Consider the following 16,001-nt stretch of genomic DNA (forward strand, 5'->3'; position numbering starts at 1 on the left):
TATATGGGTGTTCATGTGTGAGAGCATATGTTTGTGTACATGATTGGAAACCAGACATTGATATCAGACTACTTTGTTATCTGCTGTCCACCTTATTTTTGAGACATGTTTGAGGTCTCTCATTGAACCTGGAGCTCACCCATTTGCTTAGACTACATAGGTAGCAAGCCCCAAGGATCCTCTTTCTTTGCCAACTCAGTACTGGTATTATAGGCATGCACTGCCACACCTGGTTTTTATGTAAATGCTGGGGATCTAAACTCAGGTCCTCAGGCTAGCCTGGCAAGCACTTTACTGACTGTGAGATTTCTCCAGTCCCTGGTACTATATATTTGTACATTTAGTCTGAATACTTTCTCTAGAGATAGAAAAGGGAAAATAAAGGATTTCTTATGACCTGAGCAAGTCCAACTGTCATTAAATGGATTCTAGATCTTGACTCTGAGTTGTGCTGGTGAGCCGGTGCCAGTGTTGAACAGTTCTCAACTTCATAGGGACTTTGGAATTTCTCTTTTCTTTTATTCTTTTTTGGAATTCTTGTGATTTAACCCAAAACATCATGCATCCTAAATCCATGCTCTACCACTGAGCTACAACCTCAGCTCCTCAAGAATGAACAGTAAGTTGGGATGCCCTGTGTTTGGTACATATCTCTCTTGGCTACCCTACATCTGTGGCAAGCCAAGAAATTTCTCCAAATATTCCCTCTGGTCTTTCTTCCAGACAACTCCCCCTTGGAGTCATTCTAAGTCAGTTGTAAAAGAGTCCTGGGGCTGGCAAGATGGGTTAGTGGTTAGTGAGAGACCCTGTCTCAAAAAAGATGAGCAGTACCGGAGAGGAATTACACCTGAGCTTGTGCACTGGCCTCTACACACATAAGTATACACATATATGCACACAAAATTATAAACTTTTTCTCAGGGCTGAGGTAGCCCAGTTGATAGAATGTTTGCTTAGCATGCACAAAGCCTTGGGTTAGATTCTCAGCTCTGCTCTGCATTAACTATGTATAATGGCACATATCCATAATCCCAGCACTCAGGAGGTAGATACAGGAGGGTCAGAAATTTCAAGGTTATCCTCAGCTACATAGAGTTTAAGGTCAGCATGATATATATATATGAGACCATGACCCCCTCAAATGTTTTTATCATTAAAATGATCACAAAGTGGGCTGGAGAGATGGCTTAGCGGTTAAGTGTTTGCCTGTGAAGCCTAAGGACCCCAGTTCGAGGCTCGGTTCCCCAGGTCCCACGTTAGCCAGATGCACAAGGGGGCGCACGCATCTGGAGTTCGTTTGCAGTGGCTGGAAGCCCTGGCATGCCCGTTCTCTCCATTCTCTCTCTCTCCATCTATCTGTCATTCTGTGTCTGTTGCTCTCAAATAAATAAATAAAAAATGGACAAAAAATTTTTAAAAAATGATTACAAAGTTATAGAAAACCCAACTCAATGATAATAACAATAGTAATAATTCTCAGTCCTTCAGACAGATAATCTGTCTCAGATTGTACAGACCAGAGAGTATGAAGATTTCAGATACTACTCAGAGATGTTCAGTAACATATGCCCAACCCAATCTCTTTCCCTCATATACACCATGTTCTCAGAAATGGAAAGAGGAAAGAGGAATCATTCTCTTATCCTTTGCTCTAACTTAGAGCTGTGAGGGGTTCAAGTTTTAGTGCATTTGGGTAGAAGGGTGACGATGGAGCACTTTCTAACTGCTATCCATCCACCTATCCCTTCCTTTAGTTTACTCACTCATCATACAGGTATTAAGTAACCTGTGTGCTGGGCCACACAATAAAGTAACATAATATCCCCATCCTGTTAGTGATTTCTCTCATGTCTTTCAGGGTGTTTGGAACTCAAGCCTTGAACAAAGATAACAAGAATAAGGGTTAGTATGTCTGAGACCTGTGATAGAGACTGGGATTATCAGTGAGCAGGTGGTCCAGGCAGGAGTACTAGTTCCTCAACTCATTTAAGGACCATTTGGTTTCTTCTCCTTGTGATGATTTTTTTTTCTTTCTTATAAGATCTAGGAGGGTATGATACACAGCTCAGAGATCACTGTCAACTGTGCTGTGCCCAATAACGTACCTTGAGTACCAGTGACAATTGTAGAGCAGAGTGTCTCAGCTCCCAGCAGTGAAACTGAACCTTGGGCAGGCTATTGAGGGGCCCCTGCCAGCTGCTGGCTGGGAAGTTGGTTTTGGCTTGGGGCTAGATTTGTGGAAGTTGGGGCTCAGCAGCTCCTATTGATCTCCAGGGCTCTTTTGTCTCCTCCCCCAAGTGGAAGCCTCTCCTCCTCTCCCCCTCTCTCCCTCTGCTTTTAAGGCTCTTCCGCTTTCCTCCTTTGCTGCTAATGAATTGAAATCTCCGCTAGCCGCCACAGCTCCGGTAGTTTTATGAGATTGTCCTTGCTCTTTCTGCATCTGCCCAGTCAAGGGTATCGTTGCCTAAGGTCGGACTGATGATGCTGTTAGCCCAGATGATGATTGCATAGCAACACTGAGCAGCTCAGAGAGGGGAGGAGGAAGAGAAGGATAAGGAGGACAGGGGGGTGGGAGAGACCGAGGGAGAGTGTGCTCACAGCAGCTGTCGGCATCCCTGTCTCAGGGACTTATTTGCTGATTCACAGAGGCAGCTTAGCTCAGGCCTCTCAGCTTCCAGCTATCGCTTGCTTTTCCGACCTCACGGAATCAGAAGGTAGGCCACAGAAAAATCATCTCCAAACCTCGCCCTTGATGAGCTGGCAGAGGAGGAATGAGTGAAGAAGGGAAGCTTCAGGGGTGCTGTGTGAGTGTGCGCCTGCCTGTCTGTCTGCATGTGCCTTTGGGGAAAAACTTGCATTAAAATGCTTGCAATGAAGTATCCACTGCTTGGATTTATAAAGAAAAAAAAAGATACCCAAGAATAGTAACTCAGGCCAATTTAAACAATTGTGATCTAAAAATGAACAAGAGGAAGGTCTATGGTTTGTTTCTTTGATGAAAAAGGGACATCTGTTTATTTTAGGTTCTCAATGACATGCCTTTTATTCAAGGGTAGATTTCCTGGCGAGAGGAAAGGGGAGGTATATGGAAAGCATTTGTTGGAAAGAGACAAGAGAGTCCACATTGGACCTCAGAGCAGATTTTCTGAGCAAATGAGTATTGTGGCCAGCAGGCAGGGCACAGGAGTTCTTTCCTGAAGTGAATCGGGCTCTAACCAAACAGCCTGAGTCCAGAGGGCTCTCTGAATCTCTGTGTGGACTTCCTGACTCCTTTAATTTTCTCTGGTGCGTTTCCCCTTTGTCTTTGGCCCCAGTTTCTATTCTGTCCCCTTTAATTAGTAGGGACCTTTCCACTCTTGATAGACTCTGGAGTGGTTTAAAATGCCATTTGTCTTGGAGTCCAAGACCCCATTTTTCTTTTAGTCTCAGGACAGATAGGTGGGCCTGGGGCTGTGTAGGAGTTAAGGTTTATCCTTCCTTTGGCAGCCAAATAGAGACAGATTTCTTAGGTGTTGGGTCCAAGAAGGTGTCACTGCTAGGGAAGAGAAGGAGGAGTCTTAGCATCTGCAGCTGGTTTCTATTCAGGACACCGTGCATGCTGTCAGGAAAAGAGCATACTTTTATGTTTTATTTTTGATTGTTCAAAAAAAAAAACAAAACCTTTTAAGAAAAGCTCTATGTCTGATTCATTTTAGCTACTGACTTTTCCAAAGGAATTCTTGTTTCTAGACTAAAGGCTCTCAAGTAAGTCCCCTTTCAAAAAGATTCCGTGAGAGCCACAAATCTTAAGACATTTTGCTTCTAAGCCATGGGTGGGGAGTTAGTTCCTAAGAATCTCAAGGTCTTCTAAGGAAAGCTCTCCAAAAAGCAATGCTGGAAGTTGAAGTCAATGTACTATCCCTGAAAGAAGATGGAGCCACTCTTTCCTTGGGGAAGAGGCCTTTGCCTTGAAGTGCTGCTCCCTGTCAACTGATAATCTGTGGACTGGAGACATATGGAAGAGACTTTCACCTCCAGTCATTAGGCCATAGATAAGTAGATGTGAGCTTCCACCACGAGCACATCCCATCTTTGCCATCACCTGAATAAGGAGAACAGGGCTTGATGCTGCAAACTTAACAAAGGCTCCAAATCCAGATGCCAAGAGCACATCTGGAATGCAACCCTAGTAAAACAGATGCTCAGAGGTTCTGATGTTAGATCTGCCACAATGCCCATGAGTATAGATGTCGTGAGTGGAGCCTGAGAAAATAGCCTTATAATCTGATAATCACTCAGAGAAATGCCACTGTGGATTCTATATTAAGAAACTATACTCCTCCATTCCCAAGGATTCTAAACACCCACCAGCAAATAAAGTGGCAAGTAAATCCTTCTAGGACAGCACTTACTGAAGCACTGTGCTATAGAACAGTGTTCTGGGAGAATATTAATAAATTTTTTAAATTACTTCTTGGACTTTGATCAAGTGTAATAGGTTCTGTTTTAAAGTATGCATGTGTGTAAGAGAGAGACCCATATTATATATATTCTGCTGTCCGTAGACTCTTAGGCTACTTCAAGCTTGTAGCTATCATACTTAAAGCTACCATATTCATTCTTGGGTAGGTGTTCTTGGGTAACTATTTCTATTAAGAAACTATTTGGAGTGGATTTGTCTCCTTGCAGAATATGAATCTTAGCACTTTTGGGAGACATTGTCACATCCCTCTCCAAAATGCTTTACTAACTTAGACTTTCACTGGTAGTGTATAAATCTTTCAGCTTTATTGAATTAATTTGCTCTTGGAATAAAATTTTCACCCATGGGGATGTGTCTGTAAATTTTCAAAGGAAAATACATTTTATTCCTCAAAATTGCTTGATAGTTAACTTCTTAGGAACACATTTTCTTAAAAGGGGTTGGCTTGAGCTAGAGAGATTGCTTAGTGGTTAACGCTCTTGCCTTTGAAGCCAAAGGACACAGTACACATGTAAGCCCGATGCACAAGGGTGTGCATGCTTCTGGAGTTCGTTTGCAGTGGCTAGAGACCCTGGCATGCCCATTCTCTCTAGCTCTCTCCTCTCTCTCTCTCTCTCTCTCTCTCTCTCTCTCTCTCTCTCTCTCTCTCTCCTTGCAAATAAATAAAAATAAAATATTTTTTTTAAAAAAGAGGGGTTGGCTTAAATCATCTCACATGTCCCTTCTAGTTTCACAATGTAAGCATCTCTGATTTATTCATCAAGTGAGGTCCATCTGAAGTGGAAACTTGCTTTTTGGCTATAGTACAGGAATGATTTTAGAAACATGTAACAATGTTTAGTACCAATAAAGTGTGTATCTCCTCTCTTACTGCCAGGCTGTGTAGGAGAAAGGCCAGAGAAGGGAGATGGCCATGCAGTGTCACATTGGACCAAGGAGACTCTAGTCCACTGGAAGAGGGTCTTCTTCCCATTGTCATATTCTTTTCCATCTTAGAAGTCTTCCCTAAGTCTTGATTATTTTTTCTCTTAAGAATAATAAATGGTGGGGCTGGAGAGATGGCGTAGCGGTTAAGCGCTTGCCTGTGAAGCCTAAGGACCCCGGTTCGAGGCTCGGTTCCCCAGGTCCCACGTTAGCCAGATGCACAAGGGGGCACACGCGTCTGGAGTTCGTTTGCAGAGGCTGGAAGCCCTGGCGCGCCCATTCTCTCTCTCCCTCTACCTGTCTTTCTCTCTGTGTCTGTCGCTCTCAAATAAATAAATAAAATTAAAAAAAAAAAAAAAAAGAATAATAAATGGGAAGCCGGGCATGGTCGCGCACGCCTTTAATCCCAGCGCTTGTGAGGCAGAGGTAGGAGGATCAGCATGAGTTCAAGGCCACCCTGAAACTACATAGTGAATTCCAGGTCAGCGTAGGCTACAGTGAGACCCTACCTTGAAAAACAAACTAAAAAAAAAAAAAAAAAAAGAAGAATAAATGGTTGTTTAAAAGAGTATAATGTAGAAAGGAGAAGCTCCTCTTCATACACTTCTCCTGAAGAAATGTCAGTGAACAACAGTTGAGTGTGTATCTGTCCAGCCTTTCTTTTCACACACATTTTCAATATTATTTTACTACACATAGCATTCTGACACATGTTTTCTTTTGTCTAACATGTACATGTTTGTCATCCTAATAAGTTATAGCCTAGAGATCCAACTCATTTTTAGCAGCTACATAGCATTGCATTGTATGAGTGGCTGAAATAATCATATTTGAATGCTCTGTTTGCAGCAAGACTAGAGGGCAGGTCTTTTGTTATCCCTGTTTTGTAGACATGGAAACTGAAGCATAGTAAGGTTAGAGAATTTGTACTGATCTGTGCTATCAAACAGCACAGGCAGATGCAACCCTGAGCATCCAGGCTCTGGGCCTGTGCCCTTAATAATTATGTCACACTACCTTCCAGATGCAGTCCATTGTCAATAGACATTTAAGTTTATTTCTCATTTTCACTATTGAAGATAATCCTACAGTGGACATTCTTGTCCACTTCTGTAACTGGCCTGCTCATGTAAGCTCCCAACATCCAATTTTTAGGTGAAAGGACTCATTAAAATTATTTATTGATCTCTAGACATAGGAAGTTCTGAGCAGAAACTTACAGAGTTTTCCAGAATTTTATTTCTCAGATGTCCTATAAAAGCCATTTAAGTTCTTTGTAGAGTCTGCCAGCTCAGGGCTGCCCCAGACTTTAGAATCACTGCATTCTGCCTGATCTTTGCTTTGATTGCTTAGGCACGGTCTCTTATAGCCCATGCTGCCCTTGAACTCACTAGGTAGCTCATGATAGCTTTGAACTTCTGATCTCCCTGCCTCCAAATACCAGGATTACAGGTGTGCACCAACATATACGATAATCCTTTGTTCTTAAATTGCTGTGTCTTTGCCTGAACAGTGGCATATCTGAACCAGCACCTGGACTCTCACCTGGTGGCCCATAGCCAAAACTCTTTCCTACTTGCTAAGGAGTCTAATTGCAATGCCTCTGAGTCTAAAATTTATAGAGACAAAATAGGGTAATGGTGAAGAACTTGCATTCTGGGATACTGCTGCCTCAGTACAAATCTCAGCTGCTCACCACATTTTCCCAGTATAACTAAAGAAGTTACTATCTTTGTGCCTATGTTTTCTCACTGAATGTTAAAGTCAAAAATAAAAATGACATCATATAATTGTCTTAGGGATTAAAAATGTTAAGGTTTAGATAATGTGTCTATAAAACATTGAATATAGATTTTTTTGAAACTGGATCTCACTATGTAGCCCAGGCTGGCCTTAAACTCACAATACCCCTGTCTCAGCCTCCTGAGTTCACAGATTACAGGTATGTGCAAACATGTCTGGCCAGTATTTTTTAACTGCTATTGTCTATTAAGATATAAAAAAGCTACTACATAAATTTTTCCATAAAACAATTGAAGATTTCCTTTTGGAGGAGAGTGGGTAGAAATAATTAAGTAGCAGGTAAAATTCAAAAGGTACAAGAGAATATTGTTAAAATTGTAGTTCCTGGACTGGAGAGATGGCTTAGCAGTTAGAGCACTTGCCTGCGAAGCCTAAGGACCTGTGTTAGACTCTCCAGATCCCACAGAAGCCAAACACACAAAGGTGAGGCAGGTGCAAGTTTGCACATGCCCACTAAGTAGCACAAGTGTCTGGAGTTCAGTTGCAGTGCTGACACCCTGTTGCTCTAATTCTCTCTCTAAAAAAATTAAATATAAAAAAATTGTATTTCCTATTGGGGACATGAGAGTTTTATCAAGAAGATTTAAATTCTATTTCTCAACCTGGCCTGTGATTATATGGGGATTTGCTTTATAATAATTCAATATTTTACATATATACTTTATGCACTTATTTTCTAAACCCATTACTTATTTTTTAACTTTTTATTGACACTTTTCATACATGTGCATAATGTATTTCAATGATAAGCCCCTCCCACTACCTTCTTTTGTTCTCCCTCCCCTATCTTCTTCACTCCTCTTCCACTGAACCCCTTCTTTCCAACTAGTCCTTCTGCTATGTTAATGACTTTTCTCTTTTTTTTTGCCCTCCATCGTCCATGCCAATGTGTTGCATACAGGTCTTATGCAGGTAATGATAGTCACTGTGAGGTCATAGATGTAATGAACATTTCATGTGTGGAAGACAGCATTTCAAAGCACTCCTCCCCAACTTCTGGTTCTTATATACTTTCTGTTCCCTCTTTCTCAATGTTTCCTGAGCCTTGGAGGGCATGATAGAGATGTCTCCTTTACAGCTGAGCAGTCTAGAGTTACTTATTGTTACCACTTTGATGAATCTTGAGTCTCCCTACTAGTGATTGTCATCTGCAGAAAGAAGCTTTTCTAGCCAAAGGTAAGAGCAGCAGTAATCTAAATATCTAGGGCTAGAGAGATTGCTTAGTGGTTAAGGCATTTACCTGAAAAGCCAAAGGACCCAGTTTCGATTACTCAGCACCCACATTAGCCAGATGCACAAGGTGACACACGCATCTGGAGTTCGTTTGCAGTGGCTGAAGGCCCTGGCGTGCCCAATCTGTTGCTCTCTCTATCTGCCTCTTTCTTTCTCGCTCTCAAGTGAATTAATGAAATTTAAAAAGTAAAATATTTAGAGGGAAACTTGATATGCAAAACATATCCATTTAGCCAAACAACAATAGTAGCATTCTGCCTAGGGCATAAATTTCTCGTTTTTAAAAGGATGAAAATCCAAAAGGAATGGGAGAAAATTTCTCTACATTCAAGGAGCTATGCCTTATTTGTTTATTGGTTTTGAATGTGTATACATGTGGCATGCATGTGTATATGTGTGGGAACACAAGCATGTGCATGAGTGTGGAGGTCAGATGTTCACATCAGGCTTTCTCAGTCACTTTTTCTCTTATTTTTTGTCTCTTGCTGAACCTAGAGCTCACCAGTTTGGCTAGATTAGGTAGCCAGGCAGCCCCAGTGATTGCCTGTGTCTGTTTTCTCAGTTGTAGCAGTGTAGGGCACCTTCACACCCTGCATTTTATAGGGGTTTCTAGGGATCTAAAACAGATCCTCATGTTTGTATGGTAAGCACTTTACCCACTGACCTCTGTCCCCAGCCCATTTGTGTGTTTCTGTTGTTTTTGTTTTTGAGGCAAAGTCTTATCTAGCCTAGGCTGGCCTTGAATTTGCTATGTTGCCAAAGATGACTTTTATGTCTTCACCCTTCTGCCTTTGTGTTCCAAGTGCTGGGATTTGCAGGCATTCATCAGGACACCTGGCTCATCTGCTGAGGATCTTGAAAGACAATCTAGTTATTCAAAGGATAGGAACAATAGCACTTTGTTGGCTGTCTGCCTTCAAACTTTATATTTGACAGACTAGCAAAATAAGACCTAGAGATGTGAAATGACTTGAGGTCAAAGGAGAAAAGACTGAAGATAGTGGATATTAATGCCTGGACCAAAGAGAATTTTTCTTTCTTTTGGTCCATGTTAAGATTACAAAGCATTAATTCAGTGACTTCTGGGGTTATCTTATTTTTGTTAGGTGAGGCATTAACCTAGGAACAGGTTAGTAGAAGAGTAAGAAGGAAGGTGATACAAGAAGTGCATCTCAATCTCTTTGCTTTTCTTCTCCTCCTCCTCCACTGTCCTCTCCTTCTCTCCCTCCTCCTCTTCTCTCCTTTCCTCCTCTCTTATTTCTCTCCTTCATTGAAACAAAATTTTTTACTGTAGCCTTGACTGGCCTAGAACTCACTATGTAACCCAGGCTGATCTCCAGTTTGTGACAATGCTCTTGTTTCTTTCTACCTCTTGACTAGTGGGATTATAGGCGTGCACCCATATGCTTGGTAAGAAGTAACTCACACAACAGAACACAAGAGATTATTCACAAAAGAAGAAATGCAAACACCACTAAATATGTGGAGCAAAAGTTCACATCTCTACCAATAAATGTAATAAAAAGCAATTTCAGGACACGTTTTAACTCACAATGTTGGCAAATAAAATATGAATGCATACTTTTGGCAAGTGTGGTCTCAGGAACAGGCACTTTCATATACTACTGGTGATAGTATAAAGCGATAGAACTTTTCTCTAGAACAATTTAGAAATATGTATTGCAAGCCTGAAATTATCTTTGTAACCTTTATTCCAGGAATTCTACCCTTCTATGAAATTATGCTAAGGAAAGAATCACAAGAATGATGTTCATTGCCAGGTGTGGTGGCACACACCTTTAATCCCAGCACTCAAGGGGCAGAGGTAGGAGGATCACCGTGAGTTCGAGGCCATCCTGAGAATACACACTGAATGCCAGGTCAGCCTGAGCTAGAGTAAGACCCTGCCTCAAAAACAAAATTGATGTTCATTGTTCATTGTAGTTTGACTTATAAAACAGAAGAACTATAAACTTATATCTAGAACCTTTTTCTTTTTAACCTTTATTTTCAAGGTAGGGTCTTGCTCTAGCTCAGGCAGACCTGGAATTCACTATGTAATCTCAGAGTGGCCTCACACTCACAGAGATCCTCCTACCTCTGCCTCTCGAGTGCTGGGATTAAAGGTGTTTGCCACCACATTGGGCTCTAAACATAGACCTAATTGTTGAAAAAAAATCATGGTGTATCCATTCAGTGAAAAAGTATTTATCTATGATTGTAGCTAACAGTCATTAAGTTATTTACTATTTCCAGGACATGTGCTAAATTATGCAAATACAAGATTAAATTTAATAATTAGAATAATTTGTTGAGGTCAATAACATTCTTTTTGTTTGTTTGTTTTTGAGGTAGGATCTCACTCTTGCCCAGGCTGACTTGGGATTCACTAGGTAGTCTCAGGGTGGCTTCAAACTCATGGTGATCCTCCTGCCTTTGCCTCTGAAATGCTGGCATTAATATCATTCTTTTTTTTTAAATTAATGATTTATTTATTTGCAAGCAGAGAGACACAGAGGAAAGAGAAAGAATGGGTGCACCAGGGACTCTAGGTACTGCAAATGATCTCCAGATGCATATGTTACTTTGTCCATCTGACGTTACATGGGTAGTGGGGAATGGAACCCAGGTTGTTTATAAGGCTTTGCAGGCAAATGCCTTAACCACTGAGCAATCTCTCCAGCCTGACATTATCATTCTTATTCTCATTTTATAGATGAGTAAAGTGCGGCTGAGAGAGATTAACTTTTCCCAGTCTACACTCTTACTATGCTAAAGAGTGTAGACTTCATTCTAGGTCTGTTTGATCTCAGAGCCAATGGTCTCAACAATGGTACTCAATGCAGTTGTTAGAAATCATGTTTTGGGAGAGATTGCTTAGTGGTTAATGCACTTGCCTGTGAAACCTAAGGACCCAGGTTTAGTTCTCCAGGTCCCACTTAAGCCAGATACACAAGGTGGTGCATGTGTCTGGAGTTCATTTGCAGTGGCTAAAAGCCCTGGTGCACCCATTCTCTCTCTCTCCCTCTGTCTAATAAATAAATAAATAAAATCATATTTTGATTAGGGATGTGGCTTAGTGGTAGAGTGCCTGTTTGCCTAGTATGTTTGAAGCCTTTGTTCAATTCAATCTCCAGTGACACCACACACACACACACACACACACACACACACACGCACATGCACACGCACACCCATACACACATTTTAGAGAAACTAATGGTACTCTTCAATGACCATGATATTGTGGCAAGTGAAAAATGCAGGATATAAAATGATACATAGTATGTGGTACAATTTTATTTTAATATATTTACTATTATTTATTTGACAGAGAAAGAGGGAGAGAGAGAGAGAGAGAGAGAGAGAGAGAGAGAGAGAGAGAGAGAGAGAGAGAGGAAGAGAATGGGTGCACCAGCGCCTACAGCCACTGCAGATGAACTCCAGATGCATGCACCCCCTTGTGCATCTGGCTAATGTGTGTCCTGGGGAATTGAACCTGGATCCTTTGGCTTTGCATGCAAATGCCTTAACTACTAAGCCATCCCTCCAGCCCAACAATTTAATTTTAATAGTAAGCTGAGTCAGGTGTGGTGGTGCATGCCTTTAATCCCAGTGCTTGGGAGGCATAGGTAGGAGAATAGCTATGAGTTTGAGGCAACTCTGAGACTACCCATTGAATTCCAGGTTAGCCTGGACTAGAGCGAGACCCTACCTTGAAAAGCAAAAGACTTCACCGTAGAGGTTTCTTTAAAAGCACTCCTTAATTAGATTTATTTCTAGGCGTTTTTGAAGCTACTGTGAATAGTTTACTTTCCTGATTTTTTCTTAACACTTCTATTATTGGCATGCAGAGACCTACTGATTTTTGTATGTTAATATTGTATCCTATTACTTTCATGAAGGTTTTTTTATCAGATCTAAATATTTTCTGGTGAAGTCTGTAGCATCTTTTAAGTATAAAATCATGTCCTCTGCAAGTAATGCTAATATTACTTCTTCCTTTTCTATTTGTATCACTGTTATTTCTTTCTCTTGTCTTATTATATTCAAGACTTTGAGCAACATCTTAAGTAGGAGTGGAGAGAGGGGATCTGGAGAAATGGCTTAGTGGATAAAGCATTTGCCTTAAAAGCATGAGGACATGAGTTCAAAACCTTAGAAGCAATGTAAAAGCTAGATGCAGTAGCATGTGTTTGTAATCCCAGTGCTTATATGGCAAGAAGGGAGAATTCTTTTTTGTTTTTGTTTTTGTTTTTGTTTTTCGAGGTAGTGTCTCACTCTGGCTCAGGCTGACCTGGAATTCACTATAGAGTCTCAGGGTGGCCTTGAACTCTCGGTGATCCTCCTGCCTCTGCCTCCCGAGTTCTGGGATTAAAGGTGTGTGCCACCACGCCTGGCTATGAAGGGAGAATTCTTGAAAGTCTACTGGTTTACTAGTCTGGCATATGATGCAGTGAACAAGTCTCTGCCTCAAAAAAAAAAAAAAGTGGAAGATGAGTCTTGACACCTGAGGTTTTCCTTTGAGCTCCACACAGGTGCTGTGGAAAACAAGTACCCATACTTGTAGTATTCTCTCACATATTATGTAAAGATAAAAAATAGTGGCCATAAGAAGTGTGTGGAGCAAGAGACCAACCACTCTTGCTTGCTTGCGCTTTTCACCATTTAGTATAATGTTGTCTGTAAGTTTGTCACAATTAACCTTTATTGGGTTGAGGTATATTCCTTTTATTTGTAGCTTCTTCAGGGCTTTTCTCATGACAAGATTTGGGCTTTTCTCCATCTATTGAGATGATTATGTAATTCCTGTCCTTAAGTCTGTTCATGTGCTGTGTTAATGTATTAATTTACATATGTGAATCTTCCTTGCATCTGTGGGATGAAACCAACTTGTTCATATTTTAATGTGTCTTTGAATTCAGTTTGCAAGAATTTTATTGCTTATGCTTCTCCTGAAAATTAGCCAATACTTTTTGTTTTGTATGCTTTTCTACTTTTGGTATCAGGGCAATTCTGGCTTCATAGAATGAATTTCATAGCGTACCTACCCAGTCCAGTTAATGGAACAGTTTGAGGATTGTTGATGTTAGCTCTTCTTTAAAGTTTTGGTAAAATTAAGCAGTAAATCCATGTGGTCCTGAGCAAGCCTCCTCCCCCACCTCTGGTGTGTACTCATGGGTGCATGAGCATACCTGTGCATGTGGAAGCCAGAGGACCACCCTGGGTGTTGTTCCTTACATGCTACCCACTTGACTTTAAAGAGGGTCTCTCATTGTCCTGAAGCTCTCCAAGTAGACTAGACTGGCTTGCCAGCAAGCCCCAGGTAGCCCTCTGTCTTTGCATTCCTAGTGCTGGGATTCCAAGCATGCTGATTTCATGTGGACTCTGGGACTCAAGCTCAGATCATCATGCTGGCATGGCAAGCACTTTACCAGCTGAACTATCTCAGTTTGTTTGCAGTGTCTAGAGGTCCTGATATGCTCATTTTCTCCCTCCCCCCTCTATCTTTCTCCTTGCAAATAAATAAAACATATTTTATTTATTTATGAGAGCGAGAATGGGCTTATCGGGACCTTCTGACCCTGTAAATGAACTCCAGATGCATGTGCCACTTTATGCGCCTTGCTTTACATGGGTACTAGGGTATAAACCCAGCCAGGCTTTGTATGTAGGCACCTTTAGCTGCTGAGTCAACTCCAGCCCCCATTTTTTCCTTTTAGTTCCTTTTTTTTTGAGGTAGGGCCTTACTCTAGCCTAGGCTGACCTGGAACTCACTCTGTAGCTCCAGGCTGGTCTCAAACTTGAACTCACAGTGATCCTCCTACTTTTTCCTTCAGAGTGCTGTGACTAAAGGTGTGCTATACCACACCCAGCCTCAGCAACATCATTTTCCAATTTTAAGAATATTAATTGCTTGTGAAAAAATAAAAATGAAAACAGTATACTGAGAAATCTGAAAGCAAGCTTTTTGTGACCTTATCTCCACAACACGTGCATATTAATATTTTTTATTTGTTTATTTCTTGGTTTCCTGAGGTAGGCTCTCATGCTAGCTCAGGCTGACCTGGAATTCACTATGTGGCCTCAGGGTGGCTTTGAACTCTTGGCGATTCTACCTCTGCCTCCTGAGTGCTGGGATTAAAGATGTATGCCACCACACCCAGTTAATACTTCATTTATTTACTTTTTCATCTGAATAACTAATTTTTTTATATTGGTGCCTAATCACGGAAAAACCATATTTTCATGTATCCTTTGGAGAATCTCCTTGAGGATAAGGAGATATATGGCTGTGTAATGTCCAGAATATTTTAACTATAACAAAGTGTCTTTCAGACTCCAAATTCCTATGCCCTCAGAATCTGTGGTAGCCCTGCATCTGGGGACCATAGACCCTTGAGAAGGGAAGGGTACTTGTTGCAAGGAGACCACCGATCTCTTCATGTGTGTTTTTCTCATATTAAGTTCTAAAAATACAGCTACTATTGTGGGTGTAAGTGGGTGAAGTAAGAATGTTTTTTCATCTTAAAAAGGGACCCTTACACCTAAAATGTTGAAAACCACTGGAATAACCTAAAAATGGTCACTGTTTAATCATCAGCATCAGGAGTCAAAGATGAAAAGTTCTTGTCCTTTGGAAAAGGAGTGGATTTTGCCAGGCATTAAGAGGTCACCTTTACCTTTGACAAGCTTCGCCTTTGCGCCCCACCCCCATTCTTACCATGTGTGTGCATTCATTAAACCCTGATGTGACTTGTGCATCATCTAAAGTTTCTGCTCTGAGCTCTCCTTTTCTAAGCTTAGCTCCTGCCATCTAAAGCTGAATATTTTTCCAGCATAGCTTATTATGTAACATTTCCTTTACCCTTCATCATATCAGATTTGCTCCTTTTCCCGTCTTCCAGCTCTTGCTGTTGGCAACATTATCTACCCAAGTTAGAAAATTTGACTCAAATACGTCCCTCATCTTTCACATCCAATTGATCACTATGCCCCATACATTTTGCTTCTTTACTGAGTCTTAGAGCTTGCTGCCTGCTCCATGCTTCCTGCATCCTGCCTCTCAATGGGTTGACACCTGGTGAGAATCCCTCCACAAGGCAGGCAGAGGGCTCATTCTAAAGTGAAACTGTGGGGCTGGAGAGATGGTTTAGCAGTTAAGCGCTTGCCTGTAAAGCCTAAGGACCCCAGTTCGAGGCTTGATTCCCCAGAACCCACATTAGCCAGATGCACAAGGGGGTGTATGCTTCTAGAGTTCGTTTGCAGTGGCTGGAAGCCCTGGCGTGCCCATTCTCTCTCTCGCTCTCTGCCTGCCTGCCCCTCCCTCCTTCCCTACCTCCCTCCCCCCCCATCACTCTCAAATAAATAAATAAAAAATAAAACAAATTAAAGTGAAACTCTGGTCATATCACTCCTCGACTTCCTTGTTGTCTACAAGCTAAAGGCTAGAATCTTCTGCTTGCTATTGAGGGCATGGCCCAATGTGACTGCAACTTCATTTTCCAGCCTTGTCTCCTGCTTTGCCCCACAAGATGCTTACCTTATTTTCTGAATACACCATTTTGTGCATTTTTAT

At 41.4% G+C, this 16,001-nt stretch overlaps 1 protein-coding gene across 2 annotated transcripts in view; it reads left to right on the forward strand.

The window, feature by feature from the left end:
* The first annotated feature begins 2,555 nt into the window (after nt 1–2,555).
* Drp2 (dystrophin related protein 2) overlaps nt 2,556–16,001 on the forward strand; it is a 59,868-nt gene continuing 46,422 nt past the window's right edge. Inside the window, exon 1 of one of the 2 annotated variants that reach the window (XM_045140903.1) lies at nt 2,556–2,804. The gene's annotated coding sequence lies outside the window, so the exon portion shown is untranslated. The remainder of the gene's footprint in view (nt 2,805–16,001) is intronic. The other variant, XM_004668781.3, reaches the window with a different exon arrangement.

Source organism: Jaculus jaculus, chromosome X (genome assembly GCF_020740685.1).
Source record: "Jaculus jaculus isolate mJacJac1 chromosome X, mJacJac1.mat.Y.cur, whole genome shotgun sequence".
NCBI lineage: Eukaryota > Metazoa > Chordata > Mammalia > Rodentia > Dipodidae > Jaculus > Jaculus jaculus.